At 34.9% G+C, this 24,524-nt stretch overlaps 1 pseudogene; it reads right to left on the reverse strand.

The window, feature by feature from the left end:
* Positions 1 to 6,944: 6,944 nt before the first annotated feature.
* Positions 6,945 to 23,385, reverse strand: LOC105034353 (putative disease resistance protein RGA3; annotated as a pseudogene).
* Positions 23,386 to 24,524: the final 1,139 nt, after the last annotated feature.

A 24,524-nucleotide genomic window follows, 5' to 3' on the forward strand; every position in this document is an offset into this window, starting at 1 on the left:
AAGCTATTATTCTCATTTATTACTTTATCACAATCTATGTAATGTAGATCGGATCCAAATTTTTGATATTTGGACTGTTCACAAACACGCTTTTGCCCATGACTAGCCATACTAAGATATCACGTTTCTGTTTATGACGAGGTCATACTGATAAAAGTATCATGTTCCTATTCATGGTGAGGCCATACTGAAAAAAATACCACATTCCTGCCTGTGACAAGGCCATATTGATAAAAGTACCATGTTCTTGCCCGTAGTGATGCCATACTGATGTCGTGACTAGTCGAGATGTCCTGATTTTAAATTATTATAAATTATTTTTTTCACTTTATTATTATTATTATTTTATAAATTACTTATATGTGTTCTATTTATGCAATTGAACATAAATTAGAATCATAGAGAATCAAACTTTATATACAATCAAATTTATATGTAAAGATGAAAGATTCATAAGTCTTAGCATATAATACAAAATATTCAAGATTATATAGGTGATTGTGGTTAGAAATCCTTACTCTTGTAGTAGTAAAATCCAACCAACATACCAACTCAATTTGCTGCATATCTAGAACATTTGGATAACCCCAAATCAATATCTGATACTTATGAAATTTAGGAATTATTATCTTGAAAAAAAATAAAAAAAGAGAAGAGAGGATACAACATCCTCTCCTTCAACATTTTTCCAGCAATAATCCCAATTTTTGGATAAAATTTCAGATTAAACCACCTAGCTATTAGGGAGATAAAATTTTCGGATTAAAATAAGGAAGAATCAATCCGCCCTCCAAACTTAACCTCTAATCTCCCAATGCATTTATATTCTCTTAAGGTTCTACTATTATTAACATTTCCACCTCTCCTAACACTCACTCTTCTCCAAACAGTCCCTTTCCTTCTCAAATCATTCTTCTTCCCCATATTTTTAACTTACTATCTTCAGCTCTTTCACCACCCCACCATATAATAGTTAACTTCTGATTGAAATTAGTTAAATACAAGAGTTACCTGCTCTATTGAAGAACTCAACTATGGCAGCAGCCACTTCCACCAAGCAATGGCAAGGAAGAAGAAGAGAAGGGAGGGAAAAGAAAAGAGAAGGAGAGAGAGAAAGAAAAGAGAAGAGTTCCAGTATTTTTTTTCTTTCTTTCTTTCTTTTTCTTCTCTCTGTTTGCTCACTCATCCACACAGATACTTACACACAGAGAAATGAAAAAAGGAGGTAAGAGGCAGAGGCCTCACCCCTTCGTTTTCTTTTTTTCTCTATTTCCCACCCACACAACACACATGCACACAGTGGGAGAGAGGGGTTGAGAATATGGAAAGAGAGAGAGGGTTGGGGAGAGAAGATGGGAGATAGAGAGAAAGAAAGATGCTGAGGAGGGAGGAGAGCACGAGCACAGCAGAGAGAGTGGGTGAGAGAGAGTGCAGCAGGGGGAGGGGGGCTTCTATTCCACGTATCGAAATAGGGGGGAGATGGCTTTGATTTCCCTCTTGTTTTTTTTTTTTTTTAATTCTGATAGGGAGCACGCAGTTGCCCTCTTGAGATGCCACGAGTCTGCGACATGTGACCCTCATGTGGTGCAAGTGGGAAAGGCTTGGGATGAGTCTCACAATCCTCCCCCATTAAATAAGTTGTCCTCAAAATTTGCACCTTCAACTCAATAGTATTATAGATCCCAAATTTATCACTGCTAAATCTATATTACTAATCATAAGCTTTACTGATAAATTCCATCATCATTGCTCACATACTAATATTTTAAGATCTTCTAGTCTTCAAGCTTATTATGGTCCTTATAATTTTCAAATATATTTGTAGATAGTTGGCATTACTAATCCCCCACACCACTCTCAAAGAACAAGATCTTTACCAAGTCTCTTATAACTTAGCTTTAAATATTTGTCATACTTCTTATAATTAGGATGTCAGATAGAAATCAATTCAATATATCAATTTAGATCAATTTGATCATACTAGCAATTATATTACTAAGGTCTCTCTCTCTTAACATTTATAATCCCGATTCTAGTATTTTTTTCTAATATCAAATTGTCTAGAATTTGCTGATCTTTTTCCTCCTGCTTTTTGCTTTTGCTTTTCTCCTTTCTCTTTTTTTTCACCTAATATGCTCATACGCAAAGGTGCCTATAATTTAATTACTCGCACTTACAATTATTTTACTACACCCCAGCACTTGCTACTTTATTGCTATCAAGATCTAATTAACTCGATAATATCTAGAAATTCATAAAAGTAGTTATCTCCATCATTGTAACCCTATGTACAATGAAGATACAAGTTCAATATCAAGCCTCCAAATTCATGGATGCCACCATTTGTAATCATTTTACTGCTTCCATAGGGGTGACTTTATAATAATCTCATTATATAAGCAATCCTCAGTAGATCTGGATCATTATGTTTTCTTTTTCTTTACCCTTTGCACTTGCGTAAACTATTGAAATTAGACTTCAAATTTAATTCAAAATATAGCATTGCAAATCTTAAATTCAGTTTTGATGATCTCTTTTCAAAAATTATACTTTTGAACTCTAGAACCATCCTCTACTTGATATGTTTGCAATATTTACTAGATTTCCTATCTTTTTTTTTCATAATACTACTTTAGTCAATAGACGATCATCTCTTTCCAGAAAATGGTGACTTAATTATTCTTAATCGATACATACCCTCAATCATGATTCAATGATTAATAATTTTTAAATTTTTAAATCCATAATAAAATAGATCTAATCAACTTTTAAATTTTATCACTAAATATGCTAATATGCAGAAGACCCTCAATTTTATAACTTGTATCAATAGCCACCGATCGAAGTATTGGGCACTTATTATTCAATCTACATGGCCTTGAAGAAATTCTTATAAAAAATAATTTCAATCTTTTAGAACTACTTACATCTTTATACCATTTCTTATGTAAAATATTATATAAGACAGTAGAATTTAATTAAACCTTAGTATGTTATTTCTAATTCAGATCTATTTATCAAAATAACTCTCCATAGATTTTAAATTTCATTCTAAGTTTCTTAAGAATATTTGATCAACTATCAGTTTCTTAAATTCTTGAGTATTACTTTAATTTTTTTTTCAAAACACATCAAGATATTCAATTAATTATGAAAATTTTTGATAATACAATTGAAAATTGATCATTACTAAGTCCTCCAATATAAGATAAAATTCGAATAAACTTAGATTAGTTATTCAAATATAAAGTATGGTATAAATTTATTCTTTGCAATAATAAATCATATCTTTCTATGTTTTATCCTCTTTCACCCACGTCAATTTTCTCCTGATAAAGATTCAACATCCAGAGAAAGCATCAGCCTTTATCTCCTAACTTCTTAATGCAATTTAGTATACTCATTCCTTCGCTTTTGGTGTATTTTTAATAGTAAGTCATACCCTTATCTCAACTATTATTGTTTAACTAATAAATCCTCAAACTAGCATCCATTCTTTAATATGCATACTTATATTCTTTTTTATCGTAATTTACATCTTTGACTTTCAAATTAAATTATCTCTAAAGTAAATTAAAAGCATAAGTGGTTGTTGTTTCCTCTTATTTCTATTGCTCTATTCTGCTTCGCCACCACTGACTTTCAACTTTATGACACTTATTCCCTCACCACAATATTTACATATGATTGTACATACTGTCCTTTATATTGTTTATGCTTATACATAGGTTCAAATAGTCGTAAGGTTTTTTTTTACCTTAACTAAAATAATCTTTGGAGATATCTCAACCACCTCCATTACTCTATAATTACCAACAAAAAATTTTAATTACCAATATAAAATGACTATTGTTATATATATATAAAGATGAACTTCAACTAGACTATAAACATAGATATACAAAATAATTATTTTCTTTTAGGGTCAACCCTCATAAAGTCACATCAAAAACTTTCATATAATCTACAAGTTATAATTTCATCACACTTTCATTGCACCACTCTGATCCATTCATCTTGCTAAATGTATGAAAGTCATTCTTGTCTTCAAATATCCACATTGTACATGCTAATACTATGTCTTAAATAGTTGAGTTTATCTTATCTTCTTTTACCTTGAAACTATAAATCATAACCTTGCATATTCATATTATTTTAAAATTTTTATTATACTATAATCCTTAACAATTGTAACTTAATTTTCTATTTATTGACATAAATCATACAAACCATCACCTATATAGGAGTACTATCCCAACTTTTAATAATTGATAGACAACACTCAGTATAACAAGGAAATACAAAGATTCGCTTATTTTACTTATCACGGAAACTATTAACAATATAGACATACTTGCTCAACTTATGCTTCTTAGGTAAAATACCAACTCATAACTATTCAAATTGCTTGAATAATAATTAACAAATAATATCCAGTATGGTGATGAAATATGACCATAAAGCTACTTCTCCATACTATAATCATTACTATTACTAATAACATTTATAACTCTATCGATACCATTATCAATTTATGCTGAAACATCGTGAAGACTTTATTATAGAATATCAAATAAATCAAGATGTAAGATTACTAACAATTCATAGTGTCACAAGATATTGTATCTTAATTTTTGATAACTATCTCACTTACACTCAATATACATTATACTCTGGGATCTAAAGAAATCTTTATAATTGGACCTATGCCTTCAAATACTACTTGCACCGCAACCTTAGTAATCATTAACTCAAGTTCTAATACTATTTAAATCATAATTCCTAATGATCATAACCTAGGCTTTGATACCATTTCTATCATGCCCCAAACCTCACACTTGAATTGGGCACATGACACGGCCGCATATCCCTTAGAATGTAATTCTAGAGTATATACAAGGCTTAATAATCTGAACCAAAATACTTAACATTAAAAGATAAACAATTAAAATCAATAATTTATTATAAAAGTTTTATGAAAATTAAAATTATCCAAAAAATATGGTCAGATATCTCTAATATCAGATATAAAAACTTAACTATTACTATCTCTCACCAAAAGTTCCAAATCAACCCCATTTAACTAGGTATTCTATGGTTCTGAAAAAAATAAAAATAATGATATGAGTTAATAGCTCAGTAAAAATTTTCTAAGCACATACACAAGCATGCATGAAAAGATAACATTTTTTTAATAGACATACTCGAGTAAAAAAATAGTGATTTAAATCTCAATAATTAATAATTGATTACTCATATGCCCAACTCAATAATGCTATAAAAATATTCATCAAGTTTCAATATATTATAGTTTAGATGTATACAGTATTCCATCAACAACAACTCTGATATTTGAAAGACAGTTATTAGATTTCATTACTTTCAGACTTCATATTTCAGAAACAAATCCAGGATAGAAATAGATTTTCAAATATTATAGTTTGCTGGTCTTGAAGTCATTCTTCAGTGTTCTGCTTTCTGCAAAAATTGTTATAGTGTTCAGCTTTCTAAATTTTTTTTGATGATGCTGTATTTTAGTTGGTTTTTCAAATGTTTACAGGTTTTCCTGCTCCCTCACTTTAGCCATTTCGGCTATGGTTTCTATATTTTGTACACTCTCTTCTCATTCAAATAAAAATAGGATGGTTTATCCTCTCTTTTCATCAAAAAAAAAAAAAAAAAAAAAACAACTCTGATATGCTCGTCATACATAGTCAGATCAGCAAGTTCCATTCAATTAAGATTTTATTTTAATTATTATTATTTTTATTAACATTAATATCAAACTATTATTTTTATTTATTATTTTATTATAATTTGTGTACTAAATTTTCGAGAGAGAGAGAGAGAGAGAGAGAGGAGAAGAGAATTCCGGCATTTTTTTTCTTTCTTTCTTTCTTTTCTTCTCCATGTTTTCACACTCACTCAGCCACACGGATACTTGCACACACACAGAAACGAAAAGAGGGGGTGAGAGGCAGAGGCCTCACCCTTTCGTTTTCTTTTTCTTCTCTGTTTCCCACCCACACAACACACACACGCACACAGTGGGGGAGAGGGGCCGGATGAGAACGTGGAAAGAGAGAGGGGGTTGGGGAGAGAAAATGGGAGATAGCTAGAGAGAGAGAGAGAGAGGATGCTGAGGAGGGAGGAGAGTGCGCGAGAGAGATAGCGGGAGAGATAGAGCGCGGAAGAGGGGGAGGGGGGCTTTTGTTCCAATCCATCGAAACAAGGGAGGGAGGGGCTTCGGTTCCCCTCTCCTTTCTTTTTCTTTTCCTTCCGATGGGGAGCACACAGTTGCCCCACGAGAAGCCACGGGTCCGCGACATGCGAACCGCCCTATGGTGCAGGCGGGAAAGGCCTGGGCTGGCTGGGCCGGGTCGGGTCTCACTGGTGCAAAGCTCCTTAAAGATATTCCCATCTGGAGTCTATATAATAGAATGGGTTCATATTATAATTGGTACATATTGCCTCATTATTTGCAGTAAGAGGGAATTCCCCCAACTCCATCCTAATTCCCCCCACCACCCGAACCCACCAGCAAAAAGATGAGTAAATAAAAGTAAAAAATAAAAATGTAATGTAATAGAAAGGAGCAATTAAAATGGATCACATGATTCTATAGGCTAGGGTTTATCTCCATGGCTTTATTTAACTGGCTTTATTCAAGAAACTTCACAAACAACAAGTCGCTCTTATGAAAACATAACAGGGCCATATAAGCTAAAAATTGACCCCAAAGAACTCTTAGGAGGAACCCATACCATATTTATGAACTCGCCAAGCTGTCAATGCACAGATATATAAGACGACAAGCAGAAACATCAGCACTTTTTGTCATACTGTAACCATGATGATTCCCGACATACACATTGTAGGGGATCCAGGAGCTCTAGGCTTGGGCTTTTATCAGCACAGACCAACGTTCAAGGGAGCTCATTCGGTCAGCGAGCACTTTTCGGAATGAATGACAGGTAGATGTTGTCGCCATTGTTGTGATCATCTTCCTTGTAGTCATCATTGGCAATGTCGTCATCGCAGTTCCCAATGATCAAAATCTTGAGATTTGGAAACGCACCACTCTCGAAGGAGGATAGAAGCAGCTCATCATCTACATTCATCTCTAGTTCTCTAACAGATGGAAAAGCCGATGGCAGTGCTCTCAGCTTTGGGCATTCAACCATGCACAGTTTAGAGAGATGGGGGAGGAATTCTCCACCACCAACTCCAGGCCATTCCTCTAGGTCTAACATGCACGACAGTTTCAACTCCTCCAACGCAGGGAATACTCCTGTCACGCCCCCGACCCGAGATTTGAACCGAGGATCATGGCAACCGCCGCAGACTTATAAAATACTTTTTCCATAAGCATGCAAGGCATTTCATCATGATATCTTCACAAATAGTTAAATAAATTTTTCTTTATTCAATAATCAAACCTTGGTTCAAATAACAAATCAAAACTAAGTGTTCAAAAGAAAGTAACTGTCTGACAAAGCCAATACTAAAAACAAAACTAAAGGTCTTGAATCAATTCTGAGAAAAATCCTAAATCAAAGAGTTAACTCCATCTCTAATCGCTCTCCCAACCGAAATCCCACATCATGCTAATTTTCTGGATCTGTAAGAAAAACATAAAACTTATCATGAGCTAAATAGCCCAGTAAGCAGTGTATACCTTTAACTGAATAATCAGGCAAATAATACTATGCATAACAAATCAATATGTAATTTCATGAAATCATAATCATACTGTCAATCATATATAAAAGTCAATTCATCATAATTTCCAATTTTGCTTTTCTTCTTAAATTCATCAATTTCTTAAATTCTTCTTACCAACCATGACTATGACCACATTATCCCTGTGGCAGGGTCATAATACCGCGTATCTGCTTGCGGTGGGCTGCGAATCATCTGGCAGCCAAGTCCTTTGGAACTGCTGGTCTAACTGGCGGTTTTGTCGCTGGTCTATCTGGCGACATGTCGCTGGTCTTACTGGCGACGTAAACCCTCAGGACAGTCAATTGCCAACGTATATGCCCCCATTGGCGGGGTCCTCGACACAGTCAGGTTGTCAATTTCATATTGTCTTCCAATTCATATATTATTTTCAAGAATAATAAAATTAATTGATATTCGAATCAAATCAATTATAACATTCTTTGAGATCATATATCATCAAAATAATTGTTCCACAAATAACTTCAATCATAAATAATTTTCTACAATTAACTTTCATCATAAATAATTTTCAATAATTATTTCAATAAATAATTACAATCGCAAGCATGCATAAATTTATTTAATTCATAATATACCAGATAAATTCAGTAAAAGTAAACACTACTTACCTCGAACGCATTCCAATAAATCTATAAAATTCTATAAATTTTCTTCCAAAAATTCTGTTCGTAGATCTTATCGCAATATTTCATGATCAAACATCCACAATCCTATACAGAATCAATTTCAATAATTAGAAAGAATACGAATACCATATTTCAATGGTTTAGATTGGGTCCGATCATCTAATTTCATCTAATCAAAATCTAATTAGGACCTAAACGATCCACAGTTTGACTATCAGATCAAATCGGATTCGAAGTGATAGGACCGAAGTTTCTTCATCGATTTCATAACATCAAGTGGAGAGAGAAAATCAGAGGAGAGAGAATTCATGAGGTACAATTTAAATTGATCAGGTGACACAATCCAACATTACGATTGGTCCAATATCTCAATTGGTGAAATCAACATGATCAAATCAAATCATGGCTAGATCGGAATCATGGATGATCAAATCTAAAGATTCATGGTCTGATTAGAGTGGGTGCCAGTACGTTGTCTGACAATCATGGATCATGGTTCTTCATTAGAATCAGATCAGACTTATTAAAAGAAATTTCTTCATTCACTAACCTTTTTTTAGAGAGAGAATCAATCAAGAGAGAGAATATTTTAGAGAGAGAAAATTCTAGAGAGAGAAAATTCTATAGAGAGAAAACTCATCTTGAATTCTTCAGACAATATGATTCAACAAATTCGATCGATCAGATCAAATCATGCTAAGATTATCATGTGGATAATTCAATAAGATCATGAGAAATAAAATCTAAAAATACTTGATCTGATCAAAGTGGATGTTGGTGTACCGTCCGACGATCACGGATCAAAAATTCATCACGAGGATCATTTAAATTCATCGTCATTCTTCTCAAAATTCTAGAAATCTTAGGAGAGAGAAATAATCTAGAGAGAAAATTCTAGAGAGAGAAAGTAGAGAGAGAAAGTCTAATTCTAGAGAGGGAAAGTCAGGGTTCAGACTGAAGTGAAGAGAGAGAAGAGAGAGAAACTCTCTCTCTCATCAATTTCAATTTTTTTTTCCTTTTCCCTTTTTCTTTTTCTTTTCTTTTTCCTTCTTTCTCTTTTCTTTTTCTTCTTTTTCTTTTTTTCTTCTTTTTCTTCTTTTCTTCTTTTTTTTTTTTTCCTGGTTCTTCCCACGCCGGAACAGAGGACCGGCGTGGCCCATGTTTTGCCGGGCCGTTCAGGCCACGGCCGCCGCCGCGGAGGCCGGCGGCCGACGGGGGCCACTCCCCCGATTACGGAGGGGCGTGGCCGGCGATCAATTCCGATCGCCGGCGCCGGAAAATCCAAAGAAAAAAAACTCAAAAACAGGATCTCTTTCCCATTCGGAAATCGGCGACTCTCGTCGTCGGCAGCCGCGCACAGAAGCATGGGAGGAAGGGGAAGAAGGAAGGGAAGAAGAAGGAGACTTACCTCAGCCTCCGAATTACGGCGAGAATCGAACGGTGTCCGCGGCTCTAATTCGAGGAAATCAGAGAGAAAGAGAGAGGGAGGAAGCCAATGATCGGTCTCAAGAGGGAGAGGATCTTCTTATAGAGGACCCTAGGACTCCGAGGGGTCCTAGGAGTCCTAATTTGCCCGGGAATCGCCGGAGAAGAAGACTCCTACCGGGAGTCTTCTTCCCGGTTGCTCTGTTTTTTTTTTCTGTTTTTTTTTTTTTTTTTTGGGCTTTGATCAACTGGCTGGGCTGGGCTTGGTTGGGCTATCACATTCTTCACCCCTAAAAAGAAATTTTGTCCTCGAAATTTTTCTTGCTTGAGTCTTCATACTTTCTTACTTGAATCTCATCCACAAATATTCTAATTCTTGATATAAATTCATTCTTAAATCATTTCATAAGAAAAAGTCGGTACATCAAATATCTATCTGAAACGAAACCATTCATTTTCTTATTTATCAAGATCCACGTCTCAAAGATTTTCAATGTTTCAAGATTTCGAAATTATGATCTTATTTCCTGTAAAAATTAACATTCAATATCTCATGACTCAAATTAAAATCAAATCTATCTCTTGTGAATAGAAGAGGATCAATGTCTCTATTCTTGCATAAGAACTTCATTCATCATCATCATTCATTTTTTTTTTTTATATTTATTTTAAAATATTTACCACTCTTAATTTCAACCCATCATAAGATAGGAAAAACATACTTATGTGAATCATTTGATGATATCACAATCAATCAAAATTCAAAAATATTTCTCTTATTCATACTTTCAAAGTTTTAAGATTTATCATTTCAATCTCATTCTCGAACTTTTGATATTTTATTTCTCGATGCAACTTCATCATTAAGTCATTTCATAAAGATCAATATCATCATTGTTGATTGAATCAATATCACTATTTCTAGTCATCGAAATTTTCTTACTCAAACCCTCAAACTCTTAAATATTCTAAGTATATCAATTTTCTTTATCTAAATATTAACATCTCTTAATTAATCTATTCATTATTAAATAACTCCAATCCATCTTTTGTAGAACAATCGTCAATATCAATAGATAACCTCAATCTTTTCCATTCAGTCAGAAAAATAATAATGATCAAAAGAGTTCTAACTTCAAATTTCATTATACCCTGGAGATAAATATTTGAGTATAATAATCTAAGATCGAAATCATCATTCGATAAACAATCTCAAATTCTTCCTAGTAATTAGATAATTATAAAATTTAATTCTAGGATAGAAAAAATTTATCTTTAAATATTCTAAATCTAAAATCAAAAATCAAAGGTCCACTCATCCTAGAATTAGGATGCTAATTATTTTTGTAGCATAGTAGGTGGAAGCTCTACTTTTGAAAATCACATTAGGGATATCCAAAAATAATTCAAAATTTTAAAATATTATTCTTTCTAATATCAATAAATTTCTTGTATCAAACCATATCATCTATCATAATTCTTTAACTCAAAGGGTCAACATTCCTGACTTACTCAAAGTAGTCTAGATTACCATGCTTCCACTGCGCACTCTGATCTAACAATCAAAATTTCTTAGGTTCACCAAAAAAAGTTGGATCAAATTATTTCTTTATCCTAAAATTTCAAATTTCAATTAAAATTAAAGATTAACTTTCGATTCTCATTCATATCTTTACTGGTGTACAATAATCTTGATTAACCCTTAGTCCAATATCATATTTAAACCATCATATAGATTTACTATAATCAATATGAATCAAATCTCAATTCTCATATCAATTCAATTCGATAATTTTCAAACCAAAAATCTTTATAAGTCAAATCAACAAAAAAATTCTTCGATGCTCCATCAAATTTGGACATAATCTGAATATATATGAATTTTAAATCATTAATATTTTCTTTTCTAAAATTTTTATCATCAGGATCTTCAATATCTATCAAATATCCTTTCATAATAATCATACAAGCTTCAAAAAATCAAATCTCTATTTAATAGTAGATTCAATTAGGGACCTCATTAACAAAAGCAAAAGAACTCCATATCAATTCCTAAATCCAAAATTTCTAAATTGTAAATTCACATGGATCCCTTAATCTGAAATATAAATCAGATCTTTTATCTTAATCTAAAGATATCAATTTTTCATTAACAACCTCAATAATAATATCAGAAAATCTCTTGATCAACTTAGATAAATTAAAATTTCATACACATCATGTAGTCTCTAAGAGACATAATAAGATCCATTATTTAGATCTAAGGATGATGATTAAAGATTCCAGTACGATGAATATTCTACAACCTCATAATCGATTTCATCAATAAAAAATAGGTTTCTTTACAATATCCTCAAATATACATTCATCCTAATATGCCACTTTATATATGATCCACATACCAAGTTCACTTTCGATAAATATTTCAATCAAGCACCATAAAATTTTTTTTTTTTTTTTTTAGCCCATTCTGGAACAACATTTTATCGTCAAATCTTTATCTTGCCAATAATAGTCAACTTCTCAACTAGAAGTAATATCATAGTATTATTTTCACATCGAATTTGAACTTATGATTCACTTGAATAACCAATGATCAAATTAATAACCATAATGCACAATAAAATTTTATATCAATCTTTTTGTGATTACTTTCGATCAAGATCTAACTAATCATATCATGATCAATAGATCATCCATCATATTTTAAATTCTATATGTCATAATCTCTTGCGATCTTTTTATACATAATCTCAATGTTTAATCAAATTTTTTGAATATTTCTCCCACTACAATCATTAAAGATCTATACTATAATGTCCCTGGTGTCTATCCACTTACACCAATTCTATATCTGATTCTATATTTCATAATTCATCTACTTATGCTCTGATACCATATTAATTGTCACGCCCCCGACCCGAGATTTGAACCGAGGGTCATGGCAACCGTCGCATACTTATAGAATACTTTTTCCATAAGCATGCAAGGCATTTCATCATGATATCTTCACAAATAGTTAAATAAATTTTTCTTTATTCAATAATCAAACCTTGGTTCAAATAACAAATCAAAACTAAGTGTTCAAAAGAAAGTAACTGTCTGACAAAGCCAATACTAAAAACAAAACTAAAGGTCTTGAATCAATTCTGAGAAAAATCCTAAATCAAAGAGTTAACTCCATCTCTAATCGCTCTCCCAACCGAAATCTCACATCATGCTAATTTTCTGGATCTGTAAGAAAAACATAAAACTTATCATGAGCTAAATAGCCCAGTAAGCAGTGTATACCTTTAACTGAATAATCAGGCAAATAATACTATGCATAACAAATCAATATGTAATTTCATGAAATCATAATCATACTGTCAATCATATATAAAAGTCAATTCATCATAATTTCCAATTTTGCTTTTCTTCTTAAATTCATCAATTTCTTAAATTCTTCTTACCAACCATGACTATGACCACATTATCCCTGTGGCAGGGTCATAATACCGCGTATCTGCTTGCGGTGGGCTGCGAATCATCTGGCAGCCAAGTCCTTTGGAACCGCTGGTCTAACTGGCGGTTTTGTCGCTGGTCTATCTGGCGACATATCGCTGGTCTTACTGGCGACGTAAACCCTCAGGACAGTCAATTGCCAACGTATATGCCCCCATTGGCGGGGTCCTCGACACAGTCAGATTGTCAATTTCATATTGTCTTCCAATTCATATATTATTTTCAAGAATAATAAAATTAATTGATATTCGAATCAAATCAATTATAACATTCTTTGAGATCATATATCATCAAAATAATTGTTCCACAAATAACTTCAATCATAAATAATTTTTTACAATTAACTTTCATTATAAATAATTTTCAACAATTATTTCAATAAATAATTACAATCGCAAGCATGCATAAATTTATTTAATTCATAATATACCAGATAAATTCAGTAAAAGTAAACACTACTTACCTCGAACGCATTCCAATAAATCCATAAAATTCTATAAATTTTCTTCCAAAAATTCTGTTCGTAGATCATATCGCAATATTTCATGATCAAACATCCACAATCCTATACAGAATCAATTTCAATAATTAGAAAGAATACGAATACCATATTTCAACGGTTTAGATTGGGTCCGATCATCTAATTTCATCTAATCAAAATCTAATTAGGACCTAAACGATCCACAGTTTGACTATCAGATCAAATCGGATTCGAAGTGATAGGACCGAAGTTTCTTCATCGATTTCATAACATCAAGTGGAGAGAGAAAATCAGAGGAGAGAGAATTCATGAGGTACAATTTAAATTGATCAGGTGACACAATCCAACATTACGATTGGTCCAATATCTCAATTGGTGAAATCAACATGATCAAATCAAATCATGGCTAGATCGGAATCATGGATGATCAAATCTAAAGATTCATGGTCTGATTAGAGTGGGTGCCAGTACGTTGTCTGACAATCATGGATCAGGGTTCTTCATTAGAATCAGATCAGACTTATTAAAAAAAATTTCTTCATTCACTAACCTTTTTTTTTAGAGAGAGAATCAATCAAGAGAGAGAATATTTTAGAGAGAGAAAATTCTAGAGAGAGAAAACTCTAGAGAGAGAAAACTTATCTTGAATTCTTCAGACAATATGATTCAACAAATTTGATCGATCAGATCAAATCATGCTAAGATTATCATGTGGATAATTCAATAAGATCATGAGAAATAAAATCTAAAAATACTTGATCTGATCAAAGTGGATGTCAGTGTACCGTCCGACGATCACGGATCAAAAATTCATCACGAGGATCATTTAAATTCATCGTCATTCTTCTCAAAATTCTAAAAATCTTAGGAGAGAGAAATAATCTAGAGAGAAAATTCTAGAGAGAGAAAGTAGAGAGAGAAAGTCTAATTCTAGAGAGGGAAAGTCAGGGTTCAGACTGAAGTGAAGAGAGAGAAGAGAGAGAAACTCTCTCTCTCATCAATTTCATTTTTTTTTTTTCCTTTTCCCTTTTTCTTTTTCTTTTCTTTTTCCTTCTTTCTCTTTTCTTTTTCTTTTTTTCTTCTTTTTCTTCTTTTCTTCTTTCTTTTTTTTTTTCCTGGTTCTTCCCACGCCGGAACAGAGGACCGGCGTGGCCCATGTTTTGCCGGGCCGTTCAGGCCACGGCCGCCGCCGCGGAGGCCGGCGGCCGACGGGGGCCACTCCCCCGGTTACGGAGGGGCGTGGCTGGCGATCAATTCCGATCGCCGGCGCCGGAAAATCCAAAGAAAAAAAACTCAAAAATAGGGTCTCTTTCCCGTTCGGAAATCGGCGACTCTCGTCGCCGGCAGCTGCGCACAGAAGCATGGGAGGAAGGGGAAGAAGGAAGGGAAGAAGAAGGAGACTTACCTCAGCCTCCGGAGACCTCGCCGGCGAGCAATTACGGCGAGAATCGAACGGTGTCCGCGGCTCTAATTCGAGGAAATCGGAGAGAAAGAGAGAGGGAGGAAGCCAATGATCGGTCTCAAGAGGGAGAGGATCTTCTTATAGAGGACCCTAGGACTCCGAGGGGTCCTAGGAGTCCTAATTTGCTCGGGAATCGCCGGAGAAGAAGACTCCTACCGGGAGTCTTCTTCCCGGTTGCTCTATTTTTTTTTTTCTGTTTTTTTTTTTTTTTTTTTTTTTTTTGGGCTTTGATCGACTGGCTGGGCTGGGCTTGGTTGGGCTATCACAACTCCTCCACCATAGCACTCTGAGCCTAAACACCTGACGGCAAGAAGCTCCATTACGAGGACCTTAAGATATGGTAACTGCCCAAGTGCTGGAAGTCAGTTCACAGTAGGAAGCATGATTAATTTGAGGACCTTAAGGCTGGGTAGCTGCTCCAGTGTAGATAGATGCTCATATCTAACGCAAGCTTTCAGAGATAGCTCGGCCAAATATGGAAGTGAAGACTCCTTTAGCCACCATGGGAGTGACTTGCCTGCATGTTCTGTCATCTCTGATACCCTCAAATTTTTGTGTGGCTGGAGATTTCCGAGCACCTCCTCTACCAAGTCAGCATCAGCATCCCGATCTTGTGCAGCCAATTCGTTCATACTTGTCTCCTCGTTCTCAATCTCCTCACATGGTTGGCCTAGCTGCAGGTAAGCATTCAAATCCCATGATAATCTTAGTGAATGAATGCCCTGTTTCTCCTTCAAGTTGGCTTTCCTGGCCTCTGTAGCTTCACCGATACACGATGGTAGTGTTTCGATGTCAGTTTGTGAGAGGTCGAGGTATCTCAGAAGTTTAAGCTTAGCTACTGAGACTGGTAAGGCTTTCATGGGACATTTGCGTAGATGTAATGCACGTAGCAACTTCATTTTGGAGAATATAGCTTGAAGAACATCATCTACCTTACCTTCTTCCTCCGTCCTGCCTCTGGATGCAATAAAATACAAAGTCCGCATCCTTTGTGCATCTTTGAGAGGTTCCAATATTGTCTTTATTGGACCTCTACAAATGAGTGATGCATACCGACAATTTTGGGAAATTACTCTCTCATCACCAGCATCTGCAATCGAGCATTCATCACCTGCAATAGATCGAGCAAGATCATGAACCAGGTCATGCATCTTAACCTGCATTACCACGCCGTCTGCATCTTCCTGACCACTCTGGAATAGCGATCTCGATAACAACTCATCAACATACAGCAAACCCACATCTTCCAAGTATGTACCTCCATTAGATGATTGCACAAAGCCTTCTGCAATCCATAGCTGGACCAATTGCTTGCTTCTTATTTCTGCACCTTTAGGAAATATGGAACAATATGCAAAGCATTGTTTCTGATGAGATGGCAGATGATTATAGCTCAGCATCAAAGTGGGTAAGATTTCATTCTCATCATCCGGCAAGTTCCAAATTTCATTCTCCTTGATGGCCAACCACTGACTCTCTCCTCTCCCGAAACGCATCAAACTTCCTAAAGCCTTTGCTGCTAATGGAACACGTCCACATTTTTTTACCATCTCCTTCCCAATGGCTGCCAAGTTTGGGGTCTTCTCGCAACTCCACAATCCAAATGCCCTCTTTTCAAATAATAGCCAGCAATCGTTATCTGATAGACCCGATAAAAGGTGTGGTGCGACTGTTCCCATGATTGAAGCAACCCGTTCGCTACGCGTAGTCACTATGACTTTACTTCTCCTGGCACTACCAATCAACACAGTTTTCAGCCTATCCCATTTTTCATAATTCTCATTCCAAACATCGTCCAACACGAGTAAAAATCTCTTGTTCTCAATCAACTTTCTAAGCTTAATCTTCATTAAATCCATTTCTGTGAGATTAAATTGGCTCCCACTTGCAGATTCTATGATTGATCTAGTAATTCTTTTAATATCAAAATCATCAGACACGTAAGCCCATATCATTTTTTCAAAATGGTCTCATACCCTCTGATCATTATAGACTAATTGAGTGGCTGTCATCTTATCGAGCCCTCCCAATCCAACAGTAGCTATTATGCCAAAATCACCTTCTGTCACGCCCCCGATCCGAGATTATAAATCGAGAGTCATGACAACCACTGCATACTTATGAAGAACTCTCCCCATAAGCATGCAAGGCATCTCATCACGATATCAATGTATCACAGTAAAAAAAAAATTAAATAATTATTTTTAATTTTAATTCAAATAATTAAATTAAATGTCTTACATCCAATAAAGTTTCACTAAAAATAAAATAATAGATTTAAGTTTAATGAAGTTGACAATGCTAAATCTCGTCTCTAAAAGCTCTGTCCCAACATTATTACCCATGCTCGCAATTAATTATGTGAATCTAAAAAAAAATAAAAAGAGAGGTAATGAGCCAAACAGCTCAGTAAGTAACAAATATCTCAACTGATAGGGTCTACTGAATACCAGCGCACATATAATATTCACATATAATATAATCATAAATTCAATTCGAATGAAAATACTCATAACTCAATGGCCTCTATTATGATCAATATTTAAACCCCATTGACGGAGTCCACTAAATACCAACACACAACTCTCACTGATAGGGTCTACTGAATACCAGCGCATAACCTCCACTGATACTAAATATCAGTGCACAATCTCCACTGGCAGGGTCCACTGAGTACCAACGTATAATTCCTATTGGCAGAGCTCACTGAAATATAGTTAGGCTGAGAGTATAAATTCGATTTATATCATAATATTTTTGTATCATAACATATCATAATTTTCACTGAACATATGCATAATCAATAAACCATAGTATTTCAGAATCACTTTTCGTTCAAATATAATTTAATAAATCATGCATAATTTTAAAGAATAATTATTTATTTTCAAAATAAATATGAAATATCTTGAGAAGATAATTTATTATTTATTTTTTACAGACCACTAAACGAACAAATCGATTAACCTTTAAGAGAATCTTCAGAATCTATTGTTCAAAATTATATTTTTACATTAATTCTAATGCAAAAGTAGATTTAAATAAATTTCAAATCAAAATCCTACTTAAGATCGGATTCTTCATGAAGCTCGATCAAAATCATCAAAAAGAAGTTTTTCACTAGGCTAATCTTAGAAAGACAACTTTAAGAGAGGAAAGTCTATCAAGAGAGAGAAACAATCTAGAGAGAAAATTTTAGAGAGAGAAAGTAGAGAGAAAAAGTCCAACATTCTAGAGAGAGAAAATAAGAGTTCAGATGAAGGGAGAGAGAGAGAAGAGAGAAACTCTCTCATTTATCATTTTTTCTTTCCTTTTCCTTTTTCTTTTCTTTTTCCTTTTTTTTTCTTCACGGGAAAAGGACCTGCGTGTCCTCTGTCTTCTTCTTCTTGATTCACGAAACAGAGGGCTCTTGCTCCCCTTGTTCCCGACAAGGAGACCCCTCTCCCCAGCCAACCACCACTTAGGCCGGTGGGGCAGTCCCTGGCGATACCAAGTGGCCGGGTCTAGTGACCGATGGCAACAAGTGGTGGCAGAAAAAAAATGAAACAAAACAGAAAAATAAGGAACTCGAAAAACAATGATTTTTGAAGGGATTTTCAATAGAAAACTCAGTAAAATCCAAGATGAAAACCCCCTAAAAGATTGACAGAATAAGATAGAAGGGATTTTACCTGATTTGGATGGGGTTTGACTCAATTTTTGGTGGCCAAAAGAAGATTAATCCATCGGCAAATAGGATGAAAAGAGGGAAGAAAATCAATAATTAACCGATGATTTTTGTGAGGAAAACCTAATGAGATTGAGGCCTTTAAATAGGCCTCAAATAGGGAGAAATTAGGATTGGAATTAACCTCTAATCCTAAGAGTTTTAGGAATTTGAATCAAAGAAGAACTCCTTCGGGAGTTCTTCCGTGTATTTTCCTCCTCCATGCTAATTCTAGCATGTGCATTACACGTGCTAGCCCAATTTCAATTTTTTTTTTAAGTGGGTTTTACTTTGAAATTTTGGGTATGACATTCTACCCTCCTAAAAATAAATTTTGTCCTCGAAATTTCTTACCTATCACCACTGCATTGGAAGCCTGTGCATTCTATTGAGTAAGTGTATAAACTCTTCCCTGGGTTTTAGAAATCTGCCCACCACCCTTGTTTTGTCCATCATAAGTTTTTTGGCCAAATTGATTTTCAATGCTTAGCGAACAGTTAGCAATTTTATGATCCATCTGACCACATTTGAAATAAGCACCTGTATTCCAACAGCAATCTTTGTTAGCATGATTTCTACCACATCTGAAGCATCGCTCACCATCAATTTGTTAAGTCTTATTATTTGTTACTCCCTTAGCTGAACTTTTGATATTTTTACAATTTTGCCCTTGTGTATCATTTGATCTCGCTCTCTTTTTTTGCTTCCTTTCCCTTTCCATGCATTCTTCATTGACTTCTCTTTCAATTATCAGTACTTTGTTACCACATCTGTATAAGTAGTCGATTTATACGGAACCATTTGTTTTTGGATTTCAGCTCTCAGCTCCAACTCAAATTTGTGAACTCGTTCTTGCTTACCATCCACTAATCTCAGAGCAAATTTTGCTAACTATGTAAATTTTTCTTCATATTCAGTCATACTCATACCCCTTTGCTTTAGATAAATAAACTCTTGCTCTTTCTAGATCTTTATACTCCGAAAAAAATATTGATCGTAGAATGCAATCTGAAATCTCTCCAAGATAAGTATTTCACCATCTTATTCATACTTACGTTGTAGTCGCTGACACCAGTTGTATGCTTCTCTTTGTAGTAAATAAGCTGCATATCGAATTTTTTCTTCATCACAGTATTCTTGGACAGCGAAGGCTTTCTCCATCTTTATTATCCAGTTGTCAGCCTCCAAAGGTTCAGTAGTCCCCTTGAAGGCTGGAAGAGCTAGCTTTTTAAATTCTAAAATATTATTCTGTTGCATTGGCTGCTCTCCATGTTGTTATTGTGGATGCTGATGTTGTTGTGCATCTCGTTTTATCTGCTGCTGTTCAAGTATTTGCTGTTATATTTGTTGTTGCATTTGCACCATCCCAATTAGGGTCTGTATTAACTGAGCCATGTCCGGTTCATGACGTACTCTCAAAGTGGTCCCAATAGGATCTACGACTCCCTCCTCCTGAGGGGTGCCACTAATTAGATGGGGAGTGCTACCACCTCGTGGTTGCAATGTCTCTCTTGTGGTCTCTTGAGTAGTTCTTGTCATTCGATGGATTGGCATAATAAACTCTGTAGTAGAAAAACCTTATTAGATTCATTTATCTACTTGTTATGATGGGTTTGTTATGATACTCATACTTTAACGTCCCAATATTCATGATGTCTACCCATCTACACTCATATTATGTCTAATTCCATGTGTTATAATTTATCCAACCTGGCTTTGATACCATATTAATTGTCATGCCTTCGATCCGAAATCATAAGCCGAGGGTCATGGCAATCGCCACATACTTATGAAGAACTCACCTCACAAGCATACAAGGTATTTCATTATGATATCAATGTATCATAGCGAAAAAAAATTAAATAATTATTATTCAACTTTAAATTCAAATAACTAAATCAAATATCTTATATCCAATAAATTTTTACTAAAAATAAAATAACATATCTAAGTTCAATGAAGTTGACAATGCTAAATCTTGTCTCTAAAAGCTCTGTCCCAACATTATTACCCACACTCGTAATTAATTATCTAAATTTGAAAAAAAATAAAAAGAGAGATAATGGGCTAGACAGCTCAGTAAGTAATAAATATCTCAACTAGATATTTCAGATAATTATATAATTTTTAAGAACAATGCTATGAATAAACATAAAAATATATTTCATGCTAATTCAATGCAAATCTGATTTTTTCAAATATTCACATATAATATAATCATAAATACGATTAGAATCAAAATACTCATAACTCAACAGTCTTGACTATAACCAACATTTAATCTCTATTGACACAATCCACTGAATACCAGTGTACAATCTTTACTGGCAGGATCCACTGAATACCAGCACACAATCTCCATTGGTAAGGTCCACTAAATACCTGCACATAACCTCTACTGACAGGGTCTACTGAGTACCAATGTATAATCCTCATTGACGGAGCTCATTGAAATATAGGCTGAGAGCATAAATCTGATCTGTATCAAAATTCTTTTATATCATATCATATCATATCATAATTTTCACTGAACATATGCATAATCAATAAATTATAGTATTTTAGAATCACTTTTCATTCAAACATAATTTCATAAATCATGCATAATCTCAAAGAATAATTATTTACTTTCACAATAAATATGAAATATCTCGAGAAGATGATTTACTACTTATCTTTCACTGACCATGGAACGATCAGATTGATTAACCTTTAAGAGAACCTTCAAAATCTATTATTTAAAATTATATTTTTACATTAATTCTAATGCAAAACTAGATCTAAATAAATTTCAAATTAAAATCCCACTTAAGATCAGATCTTTCACTAAGTTCGATCAAAGTCATCAAAAGAAAGCCTTTCACTAAGCCAATCTTAGAAAGTTAACTTTGAGAGAGAAAAATCTATCAAGAGAGAGAAACAATCTAGAGAGAGAAATTTTTAGAAAGAGAAAATAGAGAGAGAAAGTTTAACATTCTAGAGAGAGAAAGTAAAAGTTCAAACTGAAGGGAGAGAGAGAGAAGAGAGAAACTCTCATTTTTCATTTTTTTTTCTTTTTCATTTTCTTTTCTTTTTCTTTTTTTTTCTTCACGGGGCAAAGGACCCGCGCGTCCTCTATCTTCTTCTTCTTCATTCACGAAACAAGGGGCTCTTGCTTCCCCTTGTTCTCGGCAAGGAGACCGTCCCCCCCAACCAACCGCCACTTAGGCTGGTGGGGCAGTCCCCGACGATGCCAAGCAGCCAGGTCCGACGACCGGTGGTGACAAGTGGTGGCGGAAAAAAAAATGAAACAAAATAGAAAAATAGGGAACTCGAAAAACAATGATTTTTAAAGGGATTTTTGGCAAAAAACTTAGTAAAATCCAAGATAAAAATCTCCTAAAAGATTGACGGAATAAGATGAAAGGGATTTTACCTGATTTGGATGGGATTTGACTTGATTTCTGACGGCCAAAAGAAGATTAATCCATCGGCAAATAGGATGAAAGGAGGGAAGAAAATCAGCGATTAATCGACAATTTTTGTGAGGGAAAACCAATGAGATTGAGGCCTTTAAATAGGCCTCAAATAGGGAGAAATTAGGGTTGAAATTAACCTCTAATCCTAAGGGTTTTAGGAATTTGAATCAAAGAAGAACTCCTTCGAGAGTTCTTCCATGTATTTCCCTCTTCCATGCTAATTCCAGCACGTGCGTTACATGTGCTGGCCTAATTTCATTTTTTTTTTGTTTAAGTGGGTTTTGCTTTAAAATTTTGGGTATTACACCTTCATCGGACATGTAAATTAGTAAATCTATTATCTTTTCTTTATCTTCCTGTCTGCCATAAACTTCAGATTCAATAATTAAAGAACCAGTCTCTTCTCTCACTGTAGTCTCGGCCCTAATGTTTTCAGCAACTCGCTCTTGTAGATGAAACTTGGTCCTCTCCCCTGCAATCTCTTCTAATCTCTCTTCTAATCTCTTGTAGATTGAATGACAAATGAGTTTGGGATAAAAGACAATTGACGCACCTTTCCAGTTATGTGGCCTCTGTTCTCCGATCTTCGTTTCATAGCTTCGGCTGCAACCTCATCCAACAGATCATCCACATTATAAGCCACATCTTTGAGCTCTCTCAGCCATCCTCTAAGAGCTTTCTCCTTCACCTGCCTTGCCTCAGCATCCTCAAGCACATCATAGATCGTCGATAGAGTACTCTCCAGCTTTTTCAAATGCTTGTCTACACCCATCGACAACCCAAACTCCTTCAGGATTTTGTTGCCCAGCTTGTCAAACACCAACCTCAGTAGACTGGAAGCAACCACCTCTGCCATTGCTCCTTCATCCACACCAACAAGGTAGCGATGTTTCTCAGTGCTCCTCTTCTACGTGCTTCTGGTCTTATGATTGCTGGATCACTTTCCCAAACCATAGATTATGAGTAGCATCAGCACACCTAAGGGGAGGAAGTTGCAGCAAACTTTCTGTTAAGGCATCGACCTACTGCCAGTACTGTTGAGAATCTTTCACATTCACTCAGCGGGGTCCACACGTGTCTTCTAACCACTTTAAATGGAACCATCACTTTCGGCAGGTTAAAGAAAAGAATAAATGAAAGTTCTCCAACAAGACTTTGAATTATGGGTTTCTTTAGAGGATTTGCGGGGGCAATGCTAGTAGGAAGGTGCCTAGATTGTCAGTGTTAATGGACGGGGCTGACTTGACTGTGTGGTCATATGTTGATTCTAACATGCAAAGCCATCCATATGCTGTCTTGTTCCCGCGGCAATCAGGATTTTTGATTGCCTTTGTTCATCTTCACAACACCTATCTCTTTGTTAAATTTAGGCATCCTCAGGAAAATCAAAAGAAGACAGAAATTGCATACCTCATCTTTTCAGGACCGGGCATCATTAGCAGATTGAAGAAGCCTAATTGGAACTAGGAAGATTCTTTGCACTTGTTGTGTAGATGAAAGTTGGCATTGGGAAGGTTTGATGCACTTGTTACAAAGATATCGAAGACTAGAAGAGAAGACTTGGGAGTCAAGCTTATGGGTGGCAATTGGATCAGATTAAATTGGTCAGAAACATGTTAAGCAAGTTTTAAATAGGTTAAACAAGTCTTAAATGGATTAAACAGATTAAATGGGTTAACATGTTATCTGATTCAATCCAATCTGAATATTAAATGGGTTAAACAGATCAGATATTTGAAACTCAAATCTGGTCCAAATATTAAACGGATTAAACGGATCGATTATTTATGATCCAAATCTATTTAGTCTAAATCCAAACCTATTTATGGCAAGTCAAATACGCATCAGCTTGATGGGTCCGATCATATTTTGCCAGCCTTAGTCAAGCTGCATTAATCACATATTAATGATGATATAATAGTAGGGGGAAGGGGGACTGGCAAAATTAGATGGTAGTTTCTGTAGTGTACCATCCATTGGTGCTTTGCTTATACAAACCTATTGGGGTAGATCCTCATCTTTTAGCCGGCTAACATCTATCCTCGTCTCTCCATCGACTAAGTATGCGACCTTATGAATTAAGCTGACTTAGACCGACGGAATAAGACTAAGTCGG

This window comes from Elaeis guineensis, chromosome 14 (assembly GCF_000442705.2).
Source record: "Elaeis guineensis isolate ETL-2024a chromosome 14, EG11, whole genome shotgun sequence".
In the NCBI taxonomy this organism is placed as follows: domain Eukaryota; kingdom Viridiplantae; phylum Streptophyta; class Magnoliopsida; order Arecales; family Arecaceae; genus Elaeis; species Elaeis guineensis.